This window comes from Penaeus japonicus, unplaced genomic scaffold (genome assembly GCF_977035675.1).
Source record: "Penaeus japonicus unplaced genomic scaffold, GWHDUDI00000001_assembly GWHDUDI00000024, whole genome shotgun sequence".
Taxonomy (NCBI): domain Eukaryota; kingdom Metazoa; phylum Arthropoda; class Malacostraca; order Decapoda; family Penaeidae; genus Penaeus; species Penaeus japonicus.
Window position 1 is genome coordinate 18,173,165 of NW_028234426.1, and position 6,196 is coordinate 18,179,360.

The following is a 6,196-nucleotide window of genomic DNA, read 5'->3' on the forward strand; positions in this document are numbered from 1 at the left end:
CAAATTATTCTACCGAGCGGAAAAGTTGCGAACTCACCCGTCTTCGGCTGCAGACTGCAAAGAGCTGCGCCGTTTCACAAAATGACGTATTGCTCACACTTGGTAGCGCATGCGCCTGATCATACACACATGCTTGCTTTTGTGTGTATGGATGTTTGTGTGTATCTGTGCAAGAACAAAATCAATAAGTACTGCTTTCCCGGGTGCGTGCAGTACTGTGTTCCATGTATATATGTGGTTATAATGGCAATCGTTGCAACTAAAGTTGCGATGATGAAAATAACAATGGAAATTGAATAATAATAAAATCAGTAAAGGTAATGGGTAAACACTGCTACCGCTTCTGACAATGACAGTGGCATTGCTGTGTAGTTGTCACCATCATTGTATTAACAATGATGATGATAATAATACGTAATGATAATGATAATAGAAATGATGATGTTTTTCAGCAGCAGAAAAAAAAAAAAAAAAAAAAAAAAAAACACACACACACAGACATATATATATATATATATATATATATATATATATATATATATATATATATATATATATATATATATATATATATATATATATATATATATATATATATATATATATATATATATATATATATATATATGAGAAGATGGTAGAATGCAGTAACGCATTTTTAATATATACAAATTTTTACCTCCCTGACCGGGACTCGAACCCGCGCCGTAAGATTGACAGATACGGCTACAAGACCCGACAAAAAGCGTTGTTCAACCAGACGCCTTATGAGATATCATGGACCTTACCTATGTGTTCTTAGCAGAACAGTGATAGCGAATTTTTACGAACAACCAAGGTTATATATATGAGAAGATGGTAGAATGCAGTAACGCATTTTTAATATATACAAAGTCCCGGTCAGGGAGGTAAAAATTTGTATATATTAAAAATACGTTACTGCATTCTACCATCTTCTCATATATATAACCTTGGTAACCTATCACTGTTCTGCTAAGAACACATAGGTAAGGTCCATGACATCTCATAAGGCGTCTGGTTGAACAACTCTTTTTGTCGGGTCGTGTTGTAGTGATGTACTTCGCCCCAGCCATCCCTCCAGGGGAATATACACGAGTGCCCCTTTGTCGCCACGAGGGGGAAGCGGCGCCAAGAGATGGCGTTGCCCTGGAGGGCCTACTACTCACTCCCTCCCTGGAAGGAGGGCCTACCACATGCTCCCTCCCTGGAAAGAGGCCCATATTACCCCTGCGAGGCCGTGTTTCGGGCCCCACGCACTCGTGTATGAGACTCTTTTGGCCTCACACTGATTAAAAACATAGAAGCAATAAGCTACAATCTGGTGCCACTTGAACTACCCTGTCTCAGGGCTTCTAGTCTCGCTAGATTTTATTGTTTCTTTGTTCGTTAAAGTAAAAAATTAAAGTAAAGTACTGTACTTACAGTTTTTCCTGCTTTGCCTGCACCTTCAGTGCTTTATTTTGAAGGTGACACGAGACTACAGTAGAAGTAGTCAGCCCCCACCCCAGACCCGCAGCTCTCTTCTACCTCAGGGTAGCCCTTACGGGCTGACCCCTGGGTAGGGAGGCCCAGTAGTCTGGGGCGTCCTTTGGGCGCAACTTTTCTCTCTCCCTGAATTTTTCTATTCTTCTGTGTGACTTTCCTGAGCCTACGGGAGTCTCCTTGTGAGCTCCTGTATTCGCTTGGGGGATGGGCACCAACTTACCGTCCCTCGCACTAGGCAGGTTCGGCGGTTGGAAGGTGTCTTACACACAACTCCGATCCCTTAGTTGGTACTGGAGAACGCAACCAGGCTTCCACTAAGGGGGGGTGAGGACGCTTAACGATAAGACTTGTTTTATTTTATCCTCTCTTAGCTATTGGGATTAGGTTGATCCAAAAGTTAAGGGAAAAGGTAGTCCCCTCAGGACAACGGGCTTTGGCCCAGGGTTCGGACCTGGTCCGATACCCAGTATGATTGACTCCCCGGCTACCCTTCCTCCTCCCCAAGGAGGAGGGGCGACTCAGAACCATTCTAAGACCACTCTGACCAGTAATGGAACCCCGACCAATGACCGACCCAGACGACACATTAATATCCCTCCCCAGAACGCAAGGTGCGTGAACATCCGTTGCATGAAAGAAAATCAATCCTTGCAGAATGTCAACCCCTTTATCATTAAGAAGGTCCTTGATGGTCAAGTGGGAGGCAGTTTTGATTTTGTCCGAAAGTTGCGAGATGGTAGCCTCCTTGTGAAAGTGCAATTTAAGTCTCAGGTTAACGATTTACTTAAGCTGACGCAGATTCATGACATTACAGTAAAAGTAACTATTCCTGTTGGCCCAAATACCTGTAAGGGAGTAATCTTTCACAGGGATTTGAGGACAATGGAAGAAAGCGAAATTCTTGATGCCATGAATGACCAAAACGTTGTGGACGTAAATTGCATGACCAAGAAAGATGGGAATGCGCGAACAAAGACCGGATTGTGTTTCTTGACCTTTGCTTCAAATAAAATTCCAAGTACTGTCAAAATCGGATATGAGATTGTTCAAGTACGACCTTACATTCAAAAGCCAATGCGGTGTAATAGATGCCAAAAATTTGGACACACCTCATTAAGATGCAATGATAAGGATACTAACAAATTCACTTGCGGTAAATGTACTGGAGATCACGATACCACTGAATGCACGGAAAAGACACTCAAGTGTGCTAACTGTGGAGGTCCCCATCAGTCAGGCTCTGCTGATTGCAGTAGCCTGAAGAAGGAGACTGAGACATTAGCATACATGAGAGAACACGATGTTAGCTACCGTGAGGCCAAGAAGAAAGTGGAAGGTTTGACAAGCAAACCCAATACTTCTTACGCCTCAGCAGTAACTAACACTGTTTCCAGTGCAAGCAGTGTTAATCAGCAGCTCGCAGTTAAGGACCAGGAAATTGCAGAATTGAAAGAAACGGTAAAGGACTTAATGAATCAGATTAAAGAATTGAATAAGACAATTAAAGAAATTGCTGAATCAACCCAGCAAAAACAGCATCTTAAGGAGGTCGATACCAAATCACAATCCGGATCGCACCTTCTCGTCCAGGCGACCCCCACTAGAACTTCGTCTGGTGGTAGTTCTGCTCGTAAGAGCAGATCATCCTCCGCCGGGCGTCTCTCTGGTGGAGGGGAGCAGGCCATGGAGACTACTGTCTCCAAAAATTCCCGAGAGAGGCCCTCGGGAAGCGAGGGAGAGGAGGAGGCGCCTCCCTCCCAAAAAAAGAAAATAAAAACCACCGGACAAGGCACTTCCAAACCCCATAAAACGTAATCCACGCGTATACCATCATACAATGGAACTGTCGAAGTCTTAGATCAAAAGTAAACTCTCTTAGATTATTAGCCTCGTCCTATGCTCCCGATATTATCGTACTACAAGAAAGCCATTTAAACGACCAAGTCTCTGACGAGGTCGTATCGCTAAGAAACTACCATCTTTGTAGAAAAGACCGAGAGGGAAGGGGTGGAGGCGGAGTCGCCATGTACATCCACCAGAATCTCCCTTTCATTGAAGTGACGATTAATTCTACTTTGGAACACGTCGCATGCAAAGTAAAATTCAATAACACGTATCTGACTATATGCTCAGCTTACTGTCCACCTGATAAAAGGTTAATCTATGATGAGCTTTTTGCTATTCAGGACAGTCTGCCAAACAATAAATTAATTCTAGGAGATTTCAATGCTCGTCATACATCATGGGGTTCCCCACGGGTGAATGGTAGAGGTGAGCAAGTAGTTAAGTTGATCAACGACTCTGATCTGGTTCTTCTAAATGATGGTAGTCCAACGCGAATAGACGATAATACCGGTAATTTGAGCTTTATAGACCTATCACTGGTTTCCTCAACACTAGCAGCCAAGTGCCTGTGGCACACCATTGACGACTCGTTGGGAAGCGATCACCTTCCTATTTGTATTCAATATTCATGCGACACCACGAGGACGCCTTCAGCACCCAAATTTAACGTAAAAAGAGCAGATTGGGTCGCCTTCACAAGGAGCGTCAAGCTCGAAGTTGTTGGAGAAACCATTGATGATAAAGTAAACAGTGTTCAAAATTGTATTATAAATGCAGCAATGGCAACCATACCTAAGACTTCGACAGATAGCGTTAAGCATAGAGTTCCATGGTGGACACCAGATTGCCGCAGGGCGCTATGTGAACGAAATAGGGCCTACAGGCTTTTCCATAATAATATCACAAATGAGAACTTTCGCAAATACAAACAAGCGAGAGCTAGGGCTCGTAGAACAATCAGACAAGCCAAAAGAGACTCCTGGCGAAGCTTTGTCTCTACGATAAACAGCAATACTAAAATTTCAGAGGTTTGGTCCACAGTCAATAGAATTAATAGAAAAAAACAATCAATAAAAATCAGAAACATTTTACATGAGGGAAATAATTATGATGAACCTAGAGACATTGCTAACACAATCGCCAGGCAGTTCTCTTATACAAGCAGCTCGGAAAACTACAACCCTGCATTCCTGACCACCAAGGAAGCAGCCGAGCTGCAACCAATTCACTTTGCCACAGGAGATATTTTTGATTACAATAAAGACCTTACAATGAATGAGCTTGTCCGAGCCCTAGAAGCCTGTAGAGGAACATCCCCAGGCCCCGATGAGATTCGATATGAGATGATAAAGCATCTTAATCATGATGACATGATTAAGTTGCTAGAAGTGTACAATGATATTTGGAAAAGCCAGACTTTTCCAAATTCATGGCACTTCGCCCACATCATTCCCATATTGAAAGGAGGGGGAAATCCCAGATCCGCCATCTCTTACCGCCCAATTGCGTTGACAAGTTGCTTATGCAAGGTCATGGAAAGAATTGTTAATAGTAGGCTATTGCATTTTTTAAATACCAGAAATTTACTAGTTGACGAGCAGTGCGGCTTCCGAAAGGGACGCCAAACTCTCGATCAGCTAGTAAAACTGGAAAGTCACATTCATGAGGCATTTGCCAAAAAGCATTTTTTGATATCAGTATTTTTAGACATAGAAAAAGCCTACGACATGACTTGGCGACATGGCCTACTCAGAAAACTTTATGCTTTCGGATTACGTGGAAACTTGCCTTGTTTCATCCAAAATTTCATTTCTGACAGAACTTTTTCTGTCAAATTGTTTTCTGACAATGTCACTTTCTCGGACATTTTTGTCCAGGCAAACGGGGTCCCACAAGGAAGTGTCTTGTCTCCCACATTATTTTTATGTGTAATAAATGACATTTTACCATCTCCTCCTCGAAATCTTAAATACTCACTGTACGCCGATGATTGTGCATTATGGCACTCCAGCAATAATGCAGAGTTCTCGGCAAATCAGATCCAATTGGCACTGGATATGATTCATAACTGGGGCCTCCAGTGGGGTTTTAAGTTTTCCATTAAAAAGAGTATTGGCGTGGTTTTTACACATAGGAGAAAGCCCAACATCAGGCTAACTCTAGACAACCATCCAATACCTATTCAAAATTCAGCTAGATTTCTTGGACTACTCTTTGATAGTAGATTAAATTGGAAAGACCACATTGGTCAGTTAAAGAATAAATGTCAAAAAGCACTTAATTTATTAAAGTGCATTTCTGGACACAAATGGGGAGCTGATAGAAAGTCTTTACTGATGTTATATAAATCCCTGATTAGGTCTAAAGTAGATTATGGGTCAATCGTGTATGGCTCGGCAACGAGCTCAACTCTGAAAGGTTTGAATGTAGTACAGAATGCGTGTTTACGAGTCTGTCTTGGAGCCCTTATGTGCACTCGCACCGAGCGCCTAGAGGTAGAGTCGGGAGTACCTCCCCTCCGTCTTAGACGCGGCCAGCTTGCGCTGACCTATGCCGCAAAGGTAGCCAGGCAGCCCCAACATCCCAACAGGGATGTTTTGCGCCGGCAGGTAGGGCCCCAGTATCGCGGCGGGAAGCCGCTGGGCAATAGACTCCATGACCTCACAGAAAAAGTCGGTATAGATCTCTCTACCATCGATACCCTGGTTCAATCAAATATAGCACCGTGGGAAACACCCAATTTTTCTACTGTTGTAGACTGGCTACCATCAGCCAAAGCCACGGTGTCGGAGGTGGAGGTACGCCAGAGGTTCAGAGAGATCCTAATTAAACATCTTTCCTTTTT

At 43.1% G+C, this 6,196-nt stretch overlaps 1 protein-coding gene across 2 annotated transcripts in view; it reads right to left on the reverse strand.

Annotated features, from left to right (window-relative positions):
* Positions 1-86, reverse strand: part of LOC122260808 (uncharacterized) — an 8,379-nt gene extending 8,293 nt beyond the window's left edge. For both annotated transcript variants that reach the window (XR_015192177.1, XM_043028217.2), the window contains exon 1: positions 38-86. The gene's annotated coding sequence lies outside the window, so the exon portion shown is untranslated. The remainder of the gene's footprint in view (positions 1-37) is intronic.
* Between the last annotated feature and the right edge of the window lie 6,110 nt (positions 87-6,196).